This window comes from Schistocerca gregaria, chromosome 1 (assembly GCF_023897955.1).
Source record: "Schistocerca gregaria isolate iqSchGreg1 chromosome 1, iqSchGreg1.2, whole genome shotgun sequence".
Classification (NCBI taxonomy): Eukaryota; Metazoa; Arthropoda; class Insecta; order Orthoptera; family Acrididae; genus Schistocerca; species Schistocerca gregaria.
This window is the reverse complement of record NC_064920.1, coordinates 383,181,460-383,208,069: the sequence shown is the minus strand read 5'-3', so window position 1 is coordinate 383,208,069 and position 26,610 is coordinate 383,181,460. Positions and strand designations below refer to the sequence as shown.

At 39.0% G+C, this 26,610-nt stretch overlaps 1 protein-coding gene across 2 annotated transcripts in view; it reads right to left on the bottom strand.

Annotated features, from left to right (window-relative positions):
- The window catches only part of LOC126348303 (ribosome-releasing factor 2, mitochondrial), a 193,845-nt gene that overhangs the window by 117,800 nt on the left and 49,435 nt on the right, over positions 1-26,610 (bottom strand). The window contains exon 3 of one of the 2 annotated variants that reach the window (XM_050002343.1): positions 12,893-13,008. The exons of the other annotated variant lie outside the window; for it this stretch is intronic. The gene's annotated coding sequence lies outside the window, so the exon portion shown is untranslated. The remainder of the gene's footprint in view (positions 1-12,892; positions 13,009-26,610) is intronic. 2 annotated transcript variants of the gene reach the window in all.

Below are 26,610 nucleotides of genomic sequence, written 5' to 3'. Positions count from 1 at the left end.
GAATATTCACATTACAGAAGCAAGCCACTCAAATTATATTGAAAAAGAAGCAAAAAGAATAGTGTAAAAGTTGTTTCAAAGAACTAAACATTCTAATATTTCCATCATTGTATATATTCAAGACAACTGTGAGTGCATTACGTGATCACACAAAACTGGAGACTAATGAGACTGTTCATACACACAACACAAGGAACAGGAAACGACTGTGCTGCATTCAACACAGACTTAAGATTTTTGAAAAAGGACCCAAATACTCTGGCATCAGGTTAATAAAAGCAATGTCAAGGGAATTACAAGACCTCAAAACTGAGAAAATGTTCCCCACAACTCTAAAAAAAGTTTCTGATACAAGAAGAATATTATAGTGTAGTTGACTACACTAGCAAACAGTGATCAAAAGTTCATCCTGTGAGCAATAAATATCATGCATCATAAAAAGACCTAGCAACAGAAATCAGTGTTAAAGTAATTAACTATAATTAGGAACCACTGATGTATAATATAAGCTAATTACATCTCACAAAATTATTATTATTTTTGTATGTATCATAATAAGTCATTTTGTACTGTGTAATATTATGAATATACTGCATCATAAGTCATTGTGTATGATGTAATGATATATACACTCATGCTCATACATTAAGGATAATGCCGATTACAGCACAGCAAGTAAGTGTGCAGATGTTTTCAGATGTGTTAATGGTGACTGTGTGTTGAAAATGGCTCAAAGAATATATATTTATGACGTTATGAGGGAAAGAATATTAGGGCGACAGGAGGCTGATCAAACACAGCAGGTCATAGCACGGGGCCTCCGTGTGCCACAAAGGGTGATCTCAAGATGATGGCAACAATTCCAGCAAGCAGGAAACATGTTCAGGTGCTACAGTAAGGGACGTCCACAGTGTACAACACCACAAGTAGACCGATATCTCACCATCAGTGCCCGCAGATGGCCATGGAGTACTGCAGGTAGCCTTGCTTGGGACCTTGCCACAGCCACTGGAACAGATGTCTCCAGACACACAGTTTACAGACGACTGAACAGACATGTTTTATTCGCCTGGAGACCTGCAAGGTGCATTCCATTGACCCCTGGTCACAAGACAGCCCGTAAAGCCTGGTGTCAAGAACACAGAACATGGTCACTGGAACAGTGGTCCCAGGTTATGTTCACAGACGAGTCCAGGTATAGCCTGAACAATGATTGTCACCGGGTTTTCATCTGGTGTGAACCAGGAACCAAATACCAACCCCTTAATGACCTTGAAAGGGGCCTGTATGGAGGTCATGTTTGATGGTGCAGGGTAGAATTATGATTGGTACATGTACACCCCTGCATGTCTTTGACAGAGGAACTGTAACAGGTCAGGTGTATCGGGACGTCATTTTGCACCAGTATGTCTGCCTTTCCAGGGGTGCAGTGGGTCCCACATTCCTCCTGATGGATAACAACACATGACCCCACTGAGCTGCCATCTTAGAGTAGTACCTTAAAACAGAAGATATCAGGCGAATGGAGTGGCCTGCTTGTTCTCCAGGCCTAAACCCCATCAATCACATCTGGGATGCTCTTGGTCGACATGTGTCTTCAAACACATAGGACACTTCAGTAGCTCCAATGCGTACAGGTGCAAGAATGGAAGGCTATACCCCAGCAGCTGCTCGACCACCTGATCCAGAGTATGCCAACCCGTTGTGAGGCCTGTGTACATGCGCATGGTGATCATATCCCATATTAATGTCAGTGTACATGCTCAGGAAACAGTGGCATTTTGTAGCACATGTGTTTTGGGATGGTTTTCTCAACTTTTCACCAATACCGTGGACTTACAGATCTGTGTCATGTGTATTCCCTATGTGCCTATGCTATTAGCACCAGTTTTATGTAGTGCCACATTGTGTGGCATCCCATTCTGCAATTACCTTTAATTTATGAGCATGAGTGTAAATACTGTGAAAGCTCTTACACATATTTAATGTTTAAGCTATTTTATATACTTTTATCTTTCATATTATCTAGATTGTACGCATAATGACATGTCCTATGTTACAAGTACATATCTGTACAAAAGGTAATTTACGGGACCAATAAAAATCACACTCATAGTCACATATTTTGCTGGAATACGGCAAAAATTCTTTGTTATTTATTTATTTAGTCATCCGTGGACATTTTATAATTTATGGATTTTGTCAGTTTGTGTGCATTCATATATTTATACAGTTTGTTGTTACATGTAGTTAAACATTGTGACATATAAGTTATTGTCCAAAACTGTGAGATTAATGAATGAGATGCCAGACGTCTGTATAAAAAGCTTCTTTTGTTAAATAATAATTGTTTAATTTGGCATTTCTGCTTTCATTTCATAGTAATGATCATCAATCCCCAATTTATAAATGTTACAGATTTTGCTTTACTACTTTTTTTTTTTTTTTTTTTTTTTTTTTTTTTTTTTTTTTTTTTTTTTTTTTTTACGTGGCCAAAGCGATACCCACGAAATTAAATTAAACTATACAGAATTTTCTCACAAAGTGAGGAGACAGTTAGTAATTTCCCTGAGATTATAGAAACCCAAATTGAATGTTTTTCAGCACACCACAAGTCTACTGACCTTCACTTCAAACAATAAAAAAGTGTGGAATTAACTAAGGAGTGAAGTGATTTTTTTTTTATGTAGTCAATAATATCGTGTGCATTTTCGGACAAAAAAACAAAATTTGTTACAGAGCCTAAAAAAGTGGTGTGTGTGTGTGTGTGTGTGTGTGTGTGTGTGTGTGTGTGTGAAATAGTTAGGTTCATTTTACTTTTCAGTTAGTAGATTTCCTTTTAATTAGTTATTTATTTGATTATTATCAATTATTATTATTATTATTAATATACATTACAGTAAGGAATTGTAAAGATTTGTGGACAAGCATGTTAAAAGGTACCACACACTAAATGTGGTACATCAAGATGGTACATCAAGACAATCAAGTCGCTCACAGTTACTGTCGCACAATGTCCAATGCAATAATAGAAAACTTCCACATTCTTTACATTTAGAAGAATCCTTCTGGTTGACTCCCTAGTACAACTCTGATCTAACTCCAAGATAATTACCACATATCAACTCTCCCACTTTCTCTCTTGTTTCTACCTTCATTTTCCTCTTTTCCACAGTATGGTACTTCCTGCATTGCTTAATTTATCATTCTTTTTGCATAAATTTACAATCTTGTTCTTGCATCTTCTAAAACACTAAAATTATTATTAACATTCTTGCCCTCATCAACACCATGACTACAATAATGACAAAAGTTTATCTCTCTTTTTACACATACACACACAAAACAAACAAGGAAATCTGATTGTTACAATATTTTATTCGTACTGTTCCCAGTTTAATGGAAGAGAGGAGCAGAAGTCTATTACCTAAACAATAAAATATATTAGAAAAATATTGTTCTGATGTCACACACTGTGGTCCTGCTTCTCACTGTAATGACCTTACACCACCCTTTTTTCTTTCTTTCTTTCTTTTTTTCATTCTTTTTCTGTGTTATATGGAAGCAGTGCAGAGGTGCAGATTAATACAAACACTTCATAGTTGTAGACAAAATTTTATTCTTGGAAGCATCAATGACTTCATTAACAAAAGAATTATTGTATGCACTTGCAGATATGACTATTTATTCTAGGTCATGTTTCTAGAGTTTCCATTGGCCCAAGGCCTCCAAACAGATTTTTTTTTCCATGGTGGAGAAAAACGATATTGCAGGCAATACAATAACGTGCTGAATTATGCACAGTCGTAGTGAAACATGTTCCATGAACACCGAAATAATTCTCATTCAAGTCTCTTTGCAATGAGCAAGAGCTGATGGTAAAATGACTGGTAACTATGGCTTGCATATAAATAATATATATTAAATTCTTTTTACATAAAAATTATGTATAACATATTCAAGCAATAATGAAATCAAACAATGGAAAATCCAGGATAGAATAATGATGATATTATGAAAAGGATAGATTATTGCTCACCATATAGTGGAGATGTTAGTTTGCAGATAGGCACAACAAAAAGGCTGCTAAACGAGTAAGCTTTCAGCCAAAAGCCCTTCTTCTGAAATACTGAAAACACACCCACTTTCACACAAATACAGTTCACACACCCGTGACCACTGTCTCTGGTCACTGAGGCCAGACTGCAAACAACAGTATATGATGGGAGAGACAATCTGGGTGGTGGAGGTCAGGAAGAGACTGTGACTGGGAGAGGGAGGGCCAGCAAGGTAGGGGTGAGGGATGATGAATTGTGTTGGGGGATGATGAAGTGTTGCCTGTGGGAGCATACAGGGACATATTGGGGAGAGCATAGAGCAGCTAGTTGCAGATGGGAGGTTGGACAGAGTAGTGGGGGAGGGGAGCAAAAGAAGTACAAACACTGTGAGTTTATTGCTGAGAAAGAAGGTAGTGTAGAGCTGGATTGGAAACAGGGAAGGAGACAGGTGGGTGAAGGACAGTGAAGGATGAGACCAGGAGGGTTATGGGAATGTGTGATATATTGCAGGGAGTGTTCCCACCTGTGCAAGTCAGAAAAAATCTGGTGTTGGCAGTAAGAACCCAGATGGTGCAGGCTGTGAAACAGTAATTGAAGTGAAGAATGTTGTGTGGCAGCATGCTCAGCAACTGGGTGGTCCTGCTGTTTCTTGGTCATAGTTTGTTGGTGGTCATTCATGCGGGCAGACAGCTTGTTTGTTGTCATGCCCCTGTAGAACACACTACAATGGCTGCAGTGTAGCTTTTAGATCACTTGACAGATTTTACAGGTAGCCCTGCCTTTGGTGGGACAGGTGATTTTGTGATTGGACTGGAGTAGGTGGTGGTGGGCGGACATATGGGACAGGTCTTGCATCTAGGTTTCTGTACAAGGGTGGGAGAATAATTTTGGTCTGTGGAGGCTTCAGTGAGACCCTTGGTATGTTTTGAGAGGGACTGCTTGTCATTATATATGCAACAACCAAGGGTGGCTAGGCCATACAGAAGTGACTTCTTGGTATGGAATGGGTGGCATCTATTCAGGTGGAGGCATTGCTGGTGGTTGATAGGTTTGACATGGACAGAAGTGGAGGTGAACATTAAGGACGGTGGTCTGTTACATTGAGGACCATGTGAAATGAATGGGAGAGTAAGTGTTGAGGTTCTGGAGGACTGTGAATAGGGTGGCCACATCCTCAATCCAGATCATGAAGAGATCATCAATGAATATGAAACAGGTCAGGGGTTTGAGATTCTGGGTGGTTAGGTAGGATTCACTCTAGATGGCCCATGAATAATTTGGCATAGATTGGAGCTATGCAGGTGCCCATTGCCCTGACATGGATTTGTTTGTAGGTGATGCCGTCAACGGTGAAATATTTGTGGTTGAGGATATTGTAGGTGATAGTAACCAGGAAATAGGTTGTAGGTTTGGAATTCATTGGGCATTGAGAATGATAGCAGTCATAAGTGGAAAGGCCAGTGGCATTAAAGATTTTAGTATAAAGTGATGTGGTATCAACAGTGGTGAGAAGGGTGTGATGTGGTAAAGGAACAGGAACTGTGGACAGTCAGTGGAGGAAATAGTTGGTGTCTTTCATAAAGGAGAGTAGGCTATGGATAATAGGCTGAAGATGTGGTCTACAAGTGCAGAGATCCTCTCAGTGGGGGTACAGAAACTGGCCACAATGGGACATCCTGGGTGGTTGGTATTATGGACTTTGGGAAGCATGGATAAGGTAGAAGTGTGGGGAGTGGTACAGTTGATGAGAGAGATAGTCTCAAGAGAGAGGTTCTGGGATGGGTATAAGGATTTGAGGAGAGGCTGGAGATCCTACTGGATTTCTAGAATGGGATCAATGTGGCAAGGTTTGGAGGTGAACGAATCTGAGATTCCTTTGATGAGGTAATCGTTACGGGTCAAAATCACTGTTTGAACCATTGACAGCGTGCAGGAGTATAAGGTCAGAATCAGGTTTTTGATTGCGGTTCTTTCTATGGCTGTAATGTTCACTCACATGTTGAGGAATTTGGGGAGTAAATGTGAGACAAGGTTCAAGGTTAAGAAATGCTAGAACTTTAAAAGGGCATGATCTGGAGCAGTGGGGTTGGATCACGGTTGAATGGAGGAGTGAACTGGGTAAGGCAGGGTTCAGTATTGCTTTTATATTACCAACATGATTGAATTTGGGAGCGAGGTGAAAGGTAAGGCCTTTGGAAAGGGCCGAAACTTCTGTGGTACTAAGGTTTTTGGAGGAAAGGTTCATGGCTGTGTTTCAGATCTATTTAGGTTCAGAGTGCTGGATGGTGGTGGGAGGGAGGTTTTGAGAGTATGGTAAATATAGCAGGTATGCAAGGCAGGGTTTGTCAGCTATGAGGGTATGTGGGGGAGGGATGGAGGTGGTGTATAGTGGTAATCCAAGGTGGAAGTAGTAGGTGAATAGGTTGGAGAGCTTTTTGGGATGGCATTATGCATGCTGTTTTAGTTCCTGGAGGACAAGAGTTTCATTGTGAGAGATGGACTACAGGAATTTGGAAATGCAGAGCAGAAAAAATTTTCCAGCAGGAAGGAGGTATTGCAAGAAGATTTGGGGCTGATTTACAAGGTTTTGCAAAACTAGTTTGGTGAGGGCTAATGACTGATGGAATTTAAAGAGATGGAGATCATTATGGAAGGAGCGGTTCCAACTGGTGATGGGTAATTTGATGGTAAGGCCCTCTGGAGGGATTCCATGAGGCAGGCAAAAATGCAGCAACAGTATGTGGGACTGGGTACTGGTTAGGGATAAGGAAACTTTTCTGAATTGACACATACGAAAGGTGCAAGGATCCATAGTGGAGGATAAATACAAGTAAAGTGTGTAAATAACTTAGAAATACTTGTGAAAAAATTCACAAAAATATATGGTAAAAATCACAAAATGGGCAGGATGTATGAAGTGTGGGGAAACTATATGAAACCCGAGGAAGTAGAGCTCATAGTGAAAGCTGAAAACAAATTGAAATCGATATGACAACACAAAGAGATCCAAGATAAAAGTAAATAAAAAGTTTATAATGTGGGTTGCAGGTTGGTGGCTGGATATGTATGAAGAAAGGGGACATCAAATGCGACTAGATTAGGTGAGGTTACTAAGTGCACACTGAAACAATGTGTGTTTGTGTTCCTTTGTTGCATAGCAACTGAAGAGTTCTCAAGAGTCAGGATGACCAACAATCAGAGTGTCTCCAGCCAAAACTGCCATCAATTTGTCCGGTGGTATTTATAGCATGAAGACCAATCAGATGAAGATGATGTATCAGGTCATCAGGCATACCACACTACTGCTCTGGATACTGATAGTGAAATGGAGGAGCAGCCTGTGGTGTGCATGTAGTTCTAGGGAGTAGTGCTGCACCATCAGTGCCAAAGCCATTGGGGCTACCTGTCACAGTTTACTACCCATCAAAGATGCAGCACAAAGCACTCACAGTCACTGGCATCACCTAAGCTGTATTCAATGGTCTGTTGTCTGCCTCCCAGAACTCTACATGAAGAACTACACTGTTTGCAGCCTTTGTGTGTGAGTAGTCCACAGATTTGTATTTGTCTCACTGCTGATGTATTTCTGCGATCTACTTAGTCTCTCACTTGGTTCCACATCAACTGGTGACTGTGACGCTGTGCAATCATCATGTGCATAGATCACTTTACAATTTTTTATTGTGTTCTGTGCTATCATTTGTGTGTAAAAAAATAGATATTGCTGATAAAAATACAAAATACTGTATACTACTGCAATAATACGAGAACATAACAATGTAGGGTGAACTAATGGAAGTTTACCCTATAACACTAAATGTCTCAAAGCATGACTTGATGGATCATTTGTGGTTTGATGGGAAAGAGAGCAGCCCAATATATATAATGTTACAGGAAAGAGAAAAAAATATACTGCTGAATAAAAAAGTTTTTGTTAGAGGTATGAAAAGAGTAATGGATTTAGTGGACAATGTACCAAGATAATTCATTTGGAGCTTGTGGATTCCAAGGTCAACAACAATTGCCAAGGCATCGTATAAGAACAGATATAAGAGAAGATGGTATTACTGTTACAGCATTGCCCTAACTGAGGTGGATGTTCAATGTCGATAATGGCAATCATGTAATAGTAGTACCACATATTCTTATATCTCTTCTTATATGCTGCCTTGGGAATTATTGTTAACCTTGCAATCCACAACTTTAAAATAATAATAATAATAATAATAATAATAATAATAATTATTATTATTATTATTATTATTATTATTATTATTATTATTATTATTATTATGCTGGTACCCATGCGCGTTTGTGGATGCATGGGGGAGAACTTTGTTGTCCCAGTACTTTCCACTGAGAGTACACCATTTCTTTTTACTACTGGAATTTGTGTACATATGGCATACTAAGTGCAGTTTAGGAGTAGAATCTTTAAATACTATTGAAAAATTCATAGATCATGTGTTACTGCTTATGTTGTGGTAAAAGTAATCAGTAACTGTACCTGAAGACTTAGTAAAAAGGCAGAAATGTGAATAGAGTTTCCCCTTTGGATCTTTAGGAATCAGATAACAATTTAGTGATGATCATCTGTACACTTCAGTTTAAGAGGTTTTAAGGAAGAATCAATGTGTAAGGAGGTAGGATATTGAAGTATTGATAAATGATGAGCTGAATTTACACACTCTGAGTCTGTAGATACTGTGATAATGAGTATCACATATGTGGTTCAGTTGAAGAATAAAGCATATCCATAAAAAATGCTATCATAGAAGCTGGAGGGACAAATATGCGTATAATAAAGATGAATGCAAAGACATTCTGAATAACAGAGCAAATGCTTCAACTGACCAATTCAACTGAAAGAAGAAAATACAGAAATATACCTGTCCCTTTCCCCCCCTAAGGTAAGTCTTTCTGCTCCTGCGATTGGAATGACTACTAACCCTCTCCCGTAAAACCCACATCCTTTCGTCTTTCCCCCTACTTCCCTATTTCCTGATAAAGCAACCATAGGTTGCGAAAGCTTGAAATTTGTGTGTGTGTTTTTTATTGTGTCTATCTACCAGCACTTTCTCGTTCGGTAAGTCACAGTATCTTTGTTTTTTAATATATTTGTAATGTCATTTATAAGAGGATGTTTTCCATTAATAAATGAATAATTAATTATTTTTGCAACACAATTCAAAAAAAATTGTGAAGTTAATGGGTTAAAGCTCAAGTTGAGATACAGGGGCCATACCCCCAAAGTTTGATTATTCAATAACACAGAATATGGATAGTAGGAAGAAAGTAAACTTCTCATGCATTAATTATGTACTGTATGTTCCCCAGATTTTTTGTTTCAAATCTTACAAGTATTAGCTATTAAAACTTCACAGTCATACATTTTCAGTACTATCTGTATGAGGTAAGGAGAAATTATTTTATGCTTCTCACGCCGATTTAAAAATGTGGTATGTTGAAATTTTTATTTAAATATTCATTTTCTGCTCTTTAGTCTTGTGCTTGTGCAATTTTTCAATGCATTTTAAACATACTGATGAGACTATAAGAGTCATGTCTTAAATTTCAGTGCCTTTTCATATGAAAATATAAGGAACAGAATGGTGTTATACCTACTTACTAATAATATATCAATTTGTTTGTTACCTTCCAACAAAATAAAATAAAGAAGCAAGCAAAATAAACTGAATATGACTTTTTACAAGGTTTTTATTTCAATCCTAGCTTCGCAGCTGTAGCTTCACCCTTGTACACATATGTTACATATACTGCACACATCTCCTCCCCCTCCTCCTCCTCTCTCTGTCCATCTCCTCCTCCCCCTAACTCTGGATATCTGCTGCTCATGCCTCTCTCTGTCCACCTCTTCATATCCCCTGTCTCTGTCCATTTTCTTCTCTGTCTTACTTCCATCCATCTCCTCGTCACCGCTCTCTCTCTGTCCACCTCCTCCTTCCCTTTCTCTCTCTGTCCATCTCCTCCCCCCACATCCATCTGTCCATCTCCTCTTCCCTCCTGTCTGTGTCCATCTCATACCTCATACTACCCCCTATTGCTATCCATCTCCTCCTCCCCCTTTCTGCGCTCAGCAATACCTATCTGCCATATAAGTCCTGAAACATTCAGATACTACCCACACAACACACCACTCATGAAGGGCACCCTAGAAGTCAGGCACTGCCTGTCTTTTTCAGCCAGCCCCCCCTCCCCTACCAAACAGACCAACAGAAAGTGTGTTAATATTACACTGACATCCAGTTCTGACGTATAGTTAAAATGTCAAGTCTCTAGTTTACTGGGAAGTTATATTAAAATCAACTGAAAAATTTGTACCAAAAAGACATACAGGTAAGAAAATAAGTTAATAATAATGTGGTAATATACAGCAAATGGAGTACATGTTACAAGGTTCATGATAAGCAAGAGTCCAGAACCATTTAGAATGACATATGTACTGAAGAGCAGTACATTACAGCTTCATCAATTTTGATTGTTCTTATCTGGAAAGCATAATGTTCACCCAATGATTTTCATCAAATCTTTCCGTGTTACAATGCCGCAGTACTGATGCAAGAAGCAAAGGAAAGGACTTGTCAGAGGGTATATATAGGGAGATGCCACACAGTGCAGTGACAGAAATCACCAACACATGCCAAAATTTTGCTGAATTTGAGTGCACAATTTGTATCAAAGTATTGGTCACACAGAGTGCAGGTGAAACTCTGCCCAGAGGTTTTGAATCTAGAACCTTTCAATATGAGATAAGCCATACTTTACAGATAACATGAGAAATATTTGAAAAAAAGCCAATTACTGGAAGCACGGTATGCCCCAAGTAGACGTTTTGCATCTCCTGAAAGAAAGACAAAATTCTTTTTGCAGTCAGAGGAGTTACAAAAGTGCCTGACAATGCTCAGAAAGAATTTGTTGCTGTTATTAATTGCATACACATGATAGATGAGGACCACATACAAGCATGTGGACAGAATTTGTGAGTGACACAAAATGACATCAGGAATGACAAAAACAGTAGAGGCTTAGGAACTCCAGTTTCAAATGACAGAGGAACACAGAACAATAACAGTAAAAATCAAAGAAACAGTTGCGAGTCAAATGGCCATACCCACAGGGTAAAGCCCCTGTTGCGCAATGGACTTAAGTATGCACCTTTACAGCAGCACCCCATGTGTACATGTTTGGATCTGCAGAATGGTTCGTATTGTCTGATTACACAATACACGTGGGATGATCCTGGCACAAATTTACATGCATGCAGACTAGACCTCAATAATGCACCTTCATTCAAATTGAACATTTCTGGAAGTCAAAGTCTCTTATTTATTAAGTAATTGTTTCATTTTCTATTGTTATTACTATTTACTAGTGGACAATGTTTCACAATTGCTAAATATGCATGGGGATTGGGTATATGTCCTCATCTGCTTCTCCCTACCCTCTCTATTCATCTCATCCTCACTTGCTCTTTGTCCATTCCCTCTCCCTGTCTCCATCTCCTCCTCTCTCCAGCCAATAAGACATAAACACAACCATGCTGTTTTCTCAGAAAGCAGACCATACAGATGAAAATAAAACAACACATATGATTGTTCCATATAATTATTATTGGGTATGCAGCTGTGTAAATTTCACTTCTTCTGATATTTCAGCTGTATACTGTCCAGCTATCTACTGAGTGAGCAAAGTGACAGAAGGTCCAACACTTGCTCCATCTTTTCAAATGCGTGGACCACACCACTGCGCATACAGCCACAAGTACACAAGGTGCCAGAGATGCTGACTGACGACAAAGAGGTACAACACATGCATGAAATTAGATCTATGGCAGCAAGATAAATCCACACAGTGATATCGATATACCTCTCTGAGCTGCAAATATTGTGACATCTTTGTAAGTTTATTAAAGAAATTGCTGGATTTCATGATTTGTACAAGCTGATGCCACTATCTCTGTTAGTTAAATTTGTCACCAAACAAATTTCAATTGTGTCTTTCACACTGAGTCACAGAAAGATGAAGTGGAGGCTAAAATTTCAGCATCATCATACACTATAGTGTGCCCAGTATCAATAACGCAAATTTATTAGGTTGTAAGGACCGGGTGCACCTGCAATGCTCTGTATGCCTATCATGGACTGTATTGTTGGTTGTCCAATGTTTGAACAGCCACAGCCAATGTTTGAACAGCCACACCCACAGGGGATCTTGTAAACACCAGGCTTCTGAAGTACCAAATTGTTTTCAATGGAACACAGGAGTGCTGCTGTCTTTAGTGGAGGATGAAACACCATTTTCTCTTTGTGTTTGCTAAGGATCCATCCTATTTTTGACAGCAGGCTTCCCACAAATGGCAGAAAAGCCATGCATTTAAAACTTGCTGTGTCTTCTTCTACATTTCTTATGCTCACTGTTGGTTTCATTCATAGGGCCTTATGTAACTACTATGGAGAATACCCATTGTTTTAAAAAATTCTGCTCAAGTGTAGAAGCTTGTCCTCCAGACTGCTCTCATCAACAATGACATGTGCTCTGTGTACCAGAGTTCTGAGAACACTCATTGTCTGTGTAGGATTGTGGCAGCTATTTGCATGTAAATATAAACCCATATGGGTCAGTTTCTGATATACTTCATGTTCCTAAGTGGCATCATCTTTGTGTCACACCAAAACTTTCAAAATTGAAGGCATCCATGTTTCTCGATTTCCATTGTGAACTGCATTTGTCTATGGGTGGAATTCAGGTGATTTAAAAATTCTTTTACTTTATTTTCCCCATGTGGCCATACGACAAACATGTCATCAACATACCTTCAAAATATTGTGGGCTTCAAGCTATCAGATTCCTGCTCCTTTTCCTTGTAGTCCTCCATAAAGAAGTTGGCCACCAATGGTGATGAAGGACTACCAATGTTGACACCATCAGTCTGTTCATAAAATTCGTTACTGAATAAAAAAATATGGCGAGGTAAAGACATGTTTAAACAATGCTGAAATCAAAGGTTTTGACAATGAGAAATAATTATTCCGGAAGAGGAACCTTTGTGAATGAAGACACTACAACAAAACTGACTAATATTCAATTTGAGTGATTTTAGTTTGCCACGGAAGTCTGCATAGTTATGCATGCAATGAGTGCATTTTTCCACAAGAGACCTTAATAATGGCACTAAGTGTTTGGCACAGTTACAGGTTGGAGAGCCAATGTTACTCACTATCAGATGTAGAGGAATATCTTTCTTGTGGATCTCTGGAAGACCATAAGGCGTCAGAGGAAACGTACCACCTAATTTCAATCTTCGCACAACTTATGGTGGAAAGGTGGAGGCATTCAGAAGTGAAGTATCTTCCTTACCACCTCGTTGGTGGGTCTTTAGTGGTCTTCTGGTATCTGCTATCACTCAACAAACAATTCATTTTATTCTGCTAGTTGTCATGAGACTTTAAAACAGTGGCATTACCTTTATTAGCCAGAACCACCACCATCTCAGTAACCTGGTGAAGTTTACATAGTGCATCACTCTCTACCACAGAAATGTTACTCCTTTGTGGATGAGCCTTCACGGCTGCTCAACACGTTTCGTGCCTTATTTCTCTTGCTGAATCTGTGGAAAGATGTCGAACAGTTTCTACAATAGCACTGATGAATGCAGGTATTGGTAAAATTCTTAGTGTGGATGCAAACTTCAGTCCTTTCATAAAACCATCATTGTAGTGTCATCAAAACCTTTATCCTTCATATTAATTGAAGCATTGAATAACAGTTTCTTGCTGCGAAGATATAACAAGCTGACTGAACTTTGCTGCTGTCTGTCTCGATGTGGCTACCTAACAAATTCAGTCTGACTTGACCCACACTATATCATCTATCCAGTTCCATGAATTGTAGGGTAACTCCACAGATACCTAGAGATGCAAGCAATAAAGTTGTTCAGAGAGCAGGTACAATTCTCAACAGGTAAAGTAGAGCCACTCCTTAATGATAGCAGCACCAGTTTTCGTAAAATCTTATTCATTGCAGTTGATTTTATAAAATATACTAAGATGGCAAACTTTGAAATTATGCCATGGTCAGGGCACTTTAATAAAAAAAACTTAAAGAGATCAGTAACATCACTCTCAAATGTTGAATGTTATCTAGTCATTGAACACTTAAAACTAGCTCCTCCACGAAGAGGTATTTGATGTGCATCTTCTTATTTTTGTGGTACAATAGTTGTTCCATAATACTTCAGGCATGCAGCTCCATAAATTTCACTTCTTCTTCTGATATCGTGGCTGTATATTGTCCAACCATCTTCAGAGTGAGCTGGGTGACATGCTCCAAATCTGCAGACTGTGTCACTGGGCATTCAGCCACAAACACACAAAGTGCGAAAGACATTGATTGGCAGCAGAAAGCTAAAACATATGCATGAAATTAGATCTATGGCAGCACGGTCAATCGGCACAGTCATATCGATGCATCACCAGGAGATGCACCATTGCAACACCTTTGTGAGTTTATTAAAGAAAATGAAAGATTTCATGATTTCTCCAAGCTGAAGCCGCTATCTCTATTAATTTCATTCATCACCAACTGAATTTCAGTAGCTTGTTTCACTATTGAGTCCCATAAAAATTAAGTTGAGGTTAAAATTTCAGCATTATCATGCAACATAGAGTGCCCAGTATCAATACCACCACTTTATTAGTTTGTAAGATCTGATTGTACCTGCGGTGCACTGAGCGTCTTTCATGGACTGTACGTATTGTCTGTATGATGTATGAACAGGCATACTCACAGGGGATCTTGTAAACACCATGCTTCCAAAGCACCGAATCATCTTTAATGAAACCCAGGAGTGCTGCTTTCTTTGATGAAGGGTGAAAAATAACTTTCACTTTATGTTTCCTGAAAATCTGTCGTATTTTTGACACTAGGCTTCCCACATACGGCAGAAAAGCCATCCATTTAAAACTTCCCATATCTTCTTCCGAATTCTTTATACACAGTGTTGGTTTCATATGTAGTGCCTTACATATCTGCTGAGGAGAATACCTGTTGGCTTCAAAAGTCCTTCTCAAATGTAGAAGCTCCACCTCCAGATTGCTCTCATCAGCAACAATGTGTGCTCTGTGTACTACAGTTCTGAGAACACTCACTGTCTGTGTAGGATGGTGGCAGCTTTTTGCATGTATATATAAATCCATATGGGTCAGTTTCCTACATACTGCATGTTGCAAAGTGCCATCATCTTTTTGTCGCACCAAAACTTTCAAAATGGAAGGCATCCATCAAGCCATGGTGCACCTTTCCTGTCACACCAGCTCTTTGGCACGTCACTATCGATTACCCGACTGTACTACGATCTTTGCCCCTGTTGTGATCTGGGGGCTGTTTTGCAGTCGAGGCACTTGGGGTCGGACTAGCTATGAGGAGGAAGGACGTGCTCGTGGGGACAAAGGAGGAAAACACGCAGGCTCGGCCAGCAACAGTGCAGCTGGTCTACCTTGCAACATGGGTGCTAGTTTGTGGTGGACCTGACTGATGTCAACTCCGTGGCCTGTTTGTTGCATTGCTTTGGTGCCTGTTCTCTCAGAGAGACCCATCCCTCAAGACCATCTCAAACAACGCTCTCCATCAAAGGTGTAAGTGATTTTGGCATCTCTGTTTTGTTGAACGATTTGCGTTGCAGCGATTGTTCTTGTTGGTTGGTTGCCCTAACGTACATGCTGCTGAGGTAAGAGCAGCTGGCAAGGTGGAGAACAGCGTGGAGAACAGCAGTCACTATTTGCTTTAAAAAATCAGTGTTCCCAAATGAGGTAGTAACTGTAAGGTATTGAAGATATTAGGTCATAGTCTAGTTGTAATTTTCTGCATACCAAGCTTACACAATTGGAAGCTACACTGCAGACCTATGCAACCAAATTAGAGTGCACAAAACCTAATATCATTGTGAAGTTGTGCATTTGAATAACGTGATATTATCTTGAAATTTTTTCCTTTTCACCTTTGTACACATTGTCGGCCTTAATCATATGTGGAAATATTGTTTGGCAAACTATGAGAGTGTAAAAATCTGACACTGTATTTTCAGCATTGGATTTGTATACAGTTCTTAGTTTAAATGTTTTACAGCATTGATATTACTGTAAAACTTGTCACTTCTATTGAAAGCATTTATTGGTTCTTCATTTATATTGTTGTTTATTGACCTCAACTGATATTAATTTATGTTTGCTTGGCGTTTGCTGTGTTTTCTGCAGTCTGTTTGTGTTCCAGTTTTCTGCATGTTGGGGTGTGTGGGAGCGGCACCATGTACTGCTCCGGTGCACAGAAGCTGTGACGTGTCGTCTAATGGGAAGTGACCCCCAGTTGGGTCCCGGTGTTTAGGTGCTGCTTTGGATGGCTGGTCTGCTGCTTCCAGCATTTTAAGTTAAGTCACCTTTTGCCCAGGGCAGCCTGGTATCACTGCCCATTTGGTAGACATTTAACCTTATCTGTTTTATAAAAGCTTGTTTTGAATAAATTGTCAATTATTGATTTGCTAGTTGTTGTGTTAAGGGGTGACATAGTATGGGCCTTGACCTTCCATGCTAAGTGTACCCCTCATCCCAGCTTTTCCATTGTGAACTGCATTTGTCTGTGGATGGAATCTGGATGATTTAAAAATTCTTTTAATTTATCTTCACCGTAGGGCCACACTAAAACCGTATCATCAATGTATCTCCAAACTGCTGTTGGCTTCAAGCTGGCAGATTCCAGTGCCTTTTCCTTGAAGTCCTCACGTAATTCATCAGACTTCAATGGCAAACTAAAATCACTCAAAATGAACATTTCTTATATATTAGTTTGAATGTTGTGTTGCTGTTCACAAAGGTTCCTCTTTCAGAATCATTATTCATAATTGGAAAAACTTTGATAAAGAGATTTCAGGATTGTTTAAACATATCTTGACCTCACCATATTTTTTATTCAATAACAAATTTTATGAACTGGCTGATGGTGTCATTATTGGTAGTCCTTTGTCACCATTGGTAGCCATCTTCTTTATGGAGGACTTCAAGGAAAAGGAGCTGGAATCTGCTAGCTTGAAGCTCACAGTATTTTGAAGTTATAATGATGATATGTTTGTAGTATGGCCCCATGGGGAAGATAAAGTAAAAGAATTTTTAAATTATCTGAGTTCCATCCACAGACAAATGCAGTTCACAATGGAAATCGAGAAACGTGGATGCCTCCAATTTTGAAAGTTCTGGTGTGACGCAAAGATTATGCCACTTAGGAACATGAAGTATATCAGAAACTGACCCATATGGGTTTATATTTACATGCAAATAGCTGCCACAATCCTAAACAGTCAATGAGTGTTCTCAGAACTCTGGTACACAGAGTACATGTCATTGCTGATGAGAGCAGTCTGGAGGACGAGCTTCTACACTTGAGAAGGGTTTTTGCAAACAATGGGTATTCTCCACAGTAATTACATAAGGCACTATGAATGAAACCAACAGTGGGCATAAGAAATGTAGAAGAAGAGACAGCAAGTTTTAAATGCATGGCTGTTCTGTCATATGTGGGAACACTGTAGTCAAAATTAGGATGGACCCTCAGCAAACACAAATTGAAAGTGAATTTTCACCCTCAACCAAAGACAGCAGCACCCCTGGGTTGTGTTACATATGATTTGGTGCCAGTGTGTGTGGCTGTTTCCAAACTGAACAGACAACACATACAGACCTTGAGAGATGCACAGAGCACCACTTGTATAACCAGTTCTTACAACTTAATAAATAAGTGGTATTGACACTGGGCGCTCTACAGTGCACAATAACATCAAAATTTTAGCCTCGACTTCATCTTTCTGGGACTTAGTAGTGAAAGAAGCAACTGAAATTCGTTTGGCAACAAATGTTATTGTCAGAGATAGTGGCTTCAGCTTGAACTCATCATGGAATCCAGCACTTTCTTTAACAAACTGACATCACAACAGTGCAGTTTACAGTGATACATCAATATCATCTTGTGGGTCAGTCATGCAGACATAGATTTAACTTCATGAGTATGTTGTACCTCTCTGCCACCAATGAACATATATAATGAGAAAGGACATATATGGGGGCAACAATCTGTCTGACTGTGAGAAAGAAAATAAAGCTACGTCATTTTCACAGGAGAGCACAGTATTTTCTTTCTCATAGTTGGTTTTAACAAGAAACCTGTACATTTCTGGTTTAAGAAATTGCAGCTTATGCCCATCTGAATGTTTATTAGTCTGTCATATGAAAATCTGGATTAATTGGTCAAGAAAATTTTGACATTTATGCTAGCAACAATTACCTTTATATTACAGGTATATTCACATATTAAAAAATATATATAGCTTATGTCTGTTCATTTGAGAATCATCAAAAATCTGAAATAAATTAGTCAAGCACTTATTGAGATTTTTGGTAACAGCTTTTCCCCTTTGTATATTACATATATACTTATATATTGTACATATTAAAAATTATATAATCTGTGTCCATCAAAGCATTCATTAGATTATCATCTACAAATTTGAAGTAAATTGGCCAAGAATATTGGATATTTCCCCTTTATATATTATATATACATTCATATATTTAAAAAAAAAAAAAAAAAAAACATGTAACCTATGTCCATCCAAGTGACCATTAGAATATTGTGTAAAAATTTGAAGTAAATCGGTCAGCTACTTTTCAAGAATTTTGGAAACAACTTTTAACAATGACTTGTCTTCATACTGTTGCACAGATTATATATATAAATTTTGAAACAATACTCTATTAAATGTCTGGATGGACATAGTTGCTATATACAGGGTGTTACAAAAAGGTAAAGCCAAACTTTCAGGAAACATTCCTCACATACAAATAAAGAAATGCTTAATTTCCATGTTTGAGATCATTTTAGTTTCGTCAGTATGTATAGTACTTCTTCAATTCACCGCCAGTTGGCCCAATTGAAGGAAGGTAATATTGACTTCGGTGCTTGTGTTGACATGCGACTCATTGCTCTTCAGTGCTAGCATCAAGCACATCAGTACGTAGCATCAACAGGTTAGTGTTCATCACAAATGTGGTTTTGCAGTCAGTGGAATGTTTACAAATGTGGAGTTGGCAGATACCCAGTTGATGTATGGATTAGCACGGGCTAATAGCCGTGGCGTGGTACGTTTGTATCAAGACAGATTTCCAGAACGAAGGTGTCCCGACAGAAAGACGTTCGAAGCAATTGATCGGCGTCTTAGGGAGCACGGAACATTCCAGCCTATGATTTGCGACTGGGGAAGACCTAGAACGATGAGGATAACTGCAATGGACGAGGCAATTCTTCATGCAGTTGACGATAACCCTAATGTCAGCGTCAGAGAAGTTGCTGCTGTACAAGGTAACGTTGACCACGTCACTGTATGGAGAGTGCTACGGGAGAACCAGTTGTTTCTGTACCATGTACAGCGTGTGCAGGCACTATCAGCAACTGATTGGCCTCCACTGGTACACTTCTGTGAATGGTTCATCCAACAATGTGTCAATCCTCATTTCAGTGCAAATGTTCTCTTTACAGATGAAGCTTCATTCCAACATGATCAAATTGTAAATTTTCACAATCAACATGTGTGGGCTGACGAGAATCTGCATGCAATTGTGCAATCACGTCATCAACATAGATTTTCTGTGAACGTTTGGGCAGGCATTGTTGATGATGCCTTGTTTGGGCCCCATGTTCTTCCACCTACGCTCAATGGAGCACGTTATCATGATTTCATACGGGATACGCTACCTGTGCTGCGGGAACATGTGCCTTTACAAGTACTACACAACATGTGGTTCATGCACAATGGAGCTCCTGCACATTTCAGTCGAAGTGTTGGTACGCTTCTCAACAACAGATTCGGTGACCGATGGATTGGTAGAGGCGGACCATGGCCTCCACGCTCTCCTGATCTCAACCCTCTTGACTTTCATTTATGGGGGCATTTGAAAGCTCTTGTCTACGCAACACCGGTACCAAATGTAGAGACTCTTCGTTCTCATATTGTGGACGGCTGTGATACAATACACCATTCTCCAGGGCTGCATCAACGCATCAGGGATTCCATGCGACGGAGGGTGGATGCATGTATCCTCGCTGACGGAGGACATTTTGAACATTTCCTGTAACAAAGTGTTTGAAGTCACGCTGGTACGTTCTGTTGCTGTGTGTTTCCATTCCATGATTAATGTGATTTGAAGACAAGTAATAAAATGTCTCTAACATGGAAAGTAATCATTTCCGGACACGTGTCCATATAACGGATTTTCTTTCTTTGTGTGTGAGGAATGTTTCCTGAAAGTTTGGCCGTTCCTTTTTGTAACACCCTGTATATTACCACATTTACGAATTCTCAATATGTTGGCTATGTTCGTTTGAATGTTTATTAGAGCATCATGTTAAAATTTGAAGTATATCCGTCACATACTTTTTGGTATTTGTGGTAAAAACTTTAAGCAGTGACTCCTCTTTATATAGTAGTATATATTAAGTAATTGTTGATCTCTTAAGTAGTTATCACAGATTTATGTTATTACTGTTCTTAATTGTGGACTCAACTGTTCATTTTATACTATGAAACTTGTCTGCACATCACTATATTTATCTAAATTTCTGTTTATACAGCATTTTGCATACGGAGGATGCAGCCCCCCCCCCCCCCCCCCCCCCCTCCTACCCCCCGGAGTTATTACCCTGGCAGTGTCTGTAACCTTTAGGATTAGGGTACGATGATGACACCAATGAAAAGCCAGATGTTGCTGAATTTGATGCTGGCTGGGAAGAAGGGATGAAGGGAGGGATGTATGTTCCCTATAGAAGAAGGCCTGCTGGAAAAACTTTTGCATTTGTTTGATCACTGCATTTATGAAAATTTACCAATTGAAAATTGCACAAAACATCCAGTATGGAACCATGTGGAGCTATTGAAAGGATGCCTTTGGATTGGAACCTTCAAGGAGTTAGAAAACGTGGGCGTCCCAAACAAACGTGGAAAAAGGACAATTGAGAGACAAGCTGCAGAGGATGGGAAAACCTGGAGTGAAGAGACTCATACCAGGAGGAGGGATTTTGTCACGGCCTTATGTTCCAGAGGCAACAACAGGAACTAAGCATAAGCATCCAATATGAAAACCTGAAACCTGCTAGCCACATATGTCACTGCACCTGTGCTGTTCATATGGATCTTTGTCTAATGCCCCCTTAAATTAAAAAGTACTGATAGTAACACCATGAGAACATACTGAAATGGAAATCACTGGAGGAGTTGATAGAGGAGACAGCCGTGGAAAAACAATAATAACCAAGAGTTGGAATTAAAAAATGCCAATAGAAACATGAATGGATGAATACAGTTGGAACTGTACAAGTAGCTTGTCAGTCTTCATCTCAAAACACAGGCTGGAAATAAGAGAAGAGGGAAACGAAGCACAATACAAGTACTGCATTACAACACTGTAGGGGAGTTAGAAGGTGTACTTAGAAAGGATACAAAATTATGTAATCAGGCAAAAATGTTTGCATAAATGGAATAATAGTCATCATTGTGATTCACACAAGAGCTGTACTGAGGTGTATTTTGTAAGATACAGAAGGAGGAGGAAGTATCAACATCACCAGCATGTGATGTGAAATTAATAGTAGTTAGTGGAAATAGGACAAAGTTAGTCAAGTTGCTAGCTTTTGTAGAACTGGAACTGAATAGCAAAATAATGGGACATTACTTTTTGGCAGTTGGAGAATTACTGGTGGACTGTTTTGGGATTTGATTTTTCATGGGAGAAAGACATACGAATCAACTTCTTGGATGGAAATTTAAAGATATGTGTTTGGGAGGAAGTAAATAAATCAAAGAATGCAATACCACACTTAGAAGATTCAGTGAACAGATTAAGATTGCGTAGTTGCTACTGAACATAGTTCATTACAAGAAGAAAGTGTCAAACTGAATGTGAAAGAAGTGATTCAAGGCAAAGCAGACAAATCATGTTTTTTAAATGTGAGATTGAAGCAAGAGTTAGAAGATGCACTAGTCTGATGTGTTTGAGAAATGAGCAGACACAGTCAAAGAATCACCTTGATATGGAATCCCAAAAACCTTTTTGTGTCCTCACTTGCACTACAGCCTTTGCTAAGAGATCAGATTTAAATTTCTGAAACTTATTGGCAGATAGTTGATAATTTGAAAAACCCCAATTGTAGTCCTCTTCTAATTTTGTTAAAATCGAGAGGGGGAGCCGGTCTAGTTGGGCTGTTAAAACCATTTACAAAATTTTGGTACCAGTCATGACACAGCAAATTCATTTGGGAGAGCAGTTTCAAAAGTTCCATGGAGTTCAGTATCTGTCAGGTTTGACCTGAAATAATTATACTGCAAAATTCTCTTGACAAAAGAACTGCACAGATATATGACTAGATTTGTCAGGAAAAGTTACCATTTCAGAGTGCTACACTTTGGAATAATTTGAGTGTTGGTGTACTTACAGTAGCCTTAGACAAAGAGTTAGGACTGATATTGTTGGACACAGAGATTTGTATGTGCAGTCTTTGACATAAAACATGGCCACTGCTGAGCCTAAGTTCGATCCGATTGCAAGCCGAGACAAATAACCTGCCCATGCTGATAAATATTTGAAGTCCCACCCTCTGTCCAATCTGGCAACACTGTACACTGCAGCACTTCCTGGAGGAAGTCTTTCCTCCAATTCAAGTGAGTTTGGTCTGGCTGTGGCCGTGGTCTAGCGCTAAAATTCTTGACGTCTGAATGTGAGATCTCACAATTGAGACTCTTCTTTGGCTAAATTTTTGTAGCATATTTCGTCTGAATGTTGAAGTCATGAGTGAAGTGATAGCAGGGCTACAATTTGTTTCACTTTCTGACACACACTGGTAATAATAGTTTCACCCAGTAACATTAACCAATTGCTTGGCAGACTGTTTGCTTCCAACTCAATTTTGATTTCAGGCAAGACGGCTGACCTGTGACATATCGCGCATGGAGGTCCACATCGAAATTTTGTTTTGTTCTTACGGCACTTCTGCCTTTGCTTTTCGACATTTCCGGTCGGAAAAATTCCAGTTTGTAGAGGAAATATCAATAAGTATTTTAACCTAATTTGACATTGATATCTACAACAAATCCTGAGAAAAAAATTCTCAAAGTAAATGCTTTTTCGGGCCAAAAATAGTAAACATCCCCTTAATGCCAGGCATTCTGGCTTCACTACTGTGTTGTAATGACTTATTTTTGCATTTTTGGAAAGGCAGTTTTTATTGTAGAAGTCTATGGTGATACCATACGTTCTCTCCATTTTATGAAACTTTCCCTCTATTGCAGATTTTTCCAAAGCATTTTCTTGGATTATCTCCCCTAGATATTTGAATTTTTTTTTACCCTCTCTATTTGGCCAACATCTTTTTTCAGGAATATTGTAGTACCCTCAACGTTTGTACAATTTTTTTTCTGCAGAAATTCTTAAGCCAGTTATGCTGGCTGTTTCTTCCAGGAGATTTATTTGTTACAGGAGACACTACATTTTTGGGAAATATACAAAAATCATCTGCACATGCAAGACAGTTGATTTTGATCAATTTTCCTCCTCTTCATAACCATATAGGTGAGGTGTCGAGTTCAATAAATTTTTTATCCCATATTCTCAGCGTTTTCCTCAACACACTATTAAAAAGAATTGGAGGCCTGTCATCTTGCCGTACACTTGTTTTTATTGTGAAAGGCTGTGAAATCTCTCCCATCAATTTTACTTTATAGAATGTATATGTAAGTGTTTTGCAGATTAGGTTTGCCAGTTTCAACTTTGTGTCAAATTCTCAGGTTATTTTACTTACAGCTTCTCTGTCAACAGAATCAAAAGGCTTTTCAAATATTTGTTCTGAACATGACCTTCCTTTCCTAAAACCACCTTGATATTCACCTAAATGATTGTTTAGTGTTGTTTCTATTCTAGGAAAATACTTCATATGCTGTTGGCAGTAAAGAGATTCCTCTGTACTTGTTTAACTCCTGCTTATTACCTTCTTTGTGGAGTGGATGTATCAAGGCAACTTTCTATTCCTCTGGTTTTTTTTCAGATTTATTGAAGAGTAAATTTAGCTCCTTTGCTATATTTGGCAAAGATCACTTTAAAAGTTCAGCTTTAATAGAACCGTCTCCACTAGCTTTGTTGTTTTTGAGGGTTTTAATTACTTCTTCAATTTCTTTTATAGTTAGTGAATATTCTTCAGTTAATAACTGAGAATTTCAAATTATGACTTGGCTCAGAACAATTCAGAAGATGATTGAAAGAAGATAAGTATTATATTTTACAAATTTTTTGTCTATTTCCAAAACTTTCTTCTTTTCAAAGGCTGGTTAGGCATTTCTGATTAATCTGGCTGTTTGCTTTCTTTGCAGTTTAAATTGATGATAATCTTCAATTTTCTTTGAGTATTTCCATTTTTCCCACTTTTTAGCTCTCTCCACTATGGCTTCTTTGCATCTTTCACTCCATCATATTTTCCTATTTTTTATTGACCCAAATGTTTCCCATGTCGCATCATTAACTGTTTTGAATATTTCTTGCCAGTGATATGTTTAGCCACTTTAATTTTGTATTGATAGCTTTTAATTCCCCCCCATGAACCACAGACTTTGCCATTGGTGGGGAGGCTTGCATGCCTCAGCAACACAGATAGCCATACCCTAGGTGCAACCACAATGCAGGGTTATCTGTTGAGAGGCCAGACAAACATATGGTTCCTGAAAAGGGGCAGCAAACTTTTCAGTAGTTGCAGGGGCAACAGTCTGGATGATTGATTGATCTGGCCTTGTAACATTAACCAAAATGGCCTTGCTGTGCTGGTACTGCGAACGGCTGAAAGCAAGGGGAAGCTACGGCCGTAATTTTTCCCAAGGGCATGCAGCTTTACTGCATGGATAAATGATGATGGCATCCTCTTGGGTAAAATATTCCGAAGGTAAAATAGTCCACCATTAGGATCTCTGGGCGGGAACTACTCAGGAGGACGTCATTATCAGAAGAAAGAAAACTGGCGTTCTACGAATCGGAGTGTGGAATGTCAGATCCCTTAATCGGGCGGGTAGATTAGAAAATTTAAAAAGGGAAATGGATAGGTTAAAGTTAGATATAGTGGGAATTAGCGAAGTTCGGTGGCAGGAGGAACAAGACTTTTGGTAAGGTGAATACAGGTTTATAAATACAAAATCAAATAGGGGTAGTGCAGGAGTAGGTTCAATAATGAATAAAAAAATAGGAGTGCGGGTAAGCTACTACAAACAGCATAGTGAACGCATTATGGTGGCCAAAATAGACTCGAAGCCCATGCCTACTACAGTAGTACAAGTCTATATGCCAACTAGCTCTGCAGATGACGAAGAAATTGAAGAAATGTATGATGAGATAAAAGAAATTATTCAGATAGTGAAGGAATACGAAAATTCAATAGTCATGGGTGACTGGAATTCGATAGTAGGAAAAGGAAGAGAAGGAAACGTAGTAGGTGAATATGGACTGGGGCAAAGAAATGAAAGAGGAAGCCACTTGGTAGAATTTTGCACAGAGCACAATTTAATCATAGCTAACACTTGGTTCAAGAATCATAAATGGAGGTTGTATACATGAAAGAAGCCTGCAGATACTTACCGATTTCAGATACTCAGTAAGTCAGAGATTTAGCAACCAGGTTTTAAATTGTAAGACATTTCCAGGAGCAGATGTGGACTCTGACCACAATCTATTGGTTATGAACTGTAGATTAAAACTGAAGAGACTGCAAAAAGGTGGGAATTTGAGGAGATGGGACCTGGATAAACTGCAAGAACCAGAGGTTGTAGAGAGTTTCAGGAAGAGCATAAAGGAACAATTAACAAGAATGGGGGAAAGAAATACAGTAGAAGGAGAATGGATAGCTTTGAGGGATGAAGTGGTGAAGGCAGCAGAGGATCAAGTAGGTAAAAAGACGAGGGCTAGTAGAAATCCTTGGGTGACAGAAGAAATACCGAATTTAATTGATGAAAGGAGAAAATATAAAAATGCAGTAAATGAAGCAGGCAAAAAGGAATACAAACATCTCAAAAATGAGATTGACAGGAAGTGCAAAATGGCTAAGCAGGCATGGCTAGAGGACAAATGTAAGGATGTAGAGGTTTATCGCACCAGGAGTAAGATAGATACTGCCTACAGGAACATTAAAGAGACCTTTGGAGAAAAGAGAACCACTTGTATGAATATGAAGTGCTCAGATGGAAACCCAGTTCTAAGCAACGAAGGGAAAGCAGAAAGGTGGAAGGAGTATATAGAGGGACTATACAAGGGCGGTGTTCTTGAGGAGAATATTATGGAAATGGAAGAGGATGTAGATGAAGATGAAATGGGAGATATGATACTGCGTGAAGAATTTGATAGAGCAATGAAAGACCTATGTCAAAACAAGGCCCCCGGAGTAGACAACATTCCATTAGTACTACTGACAG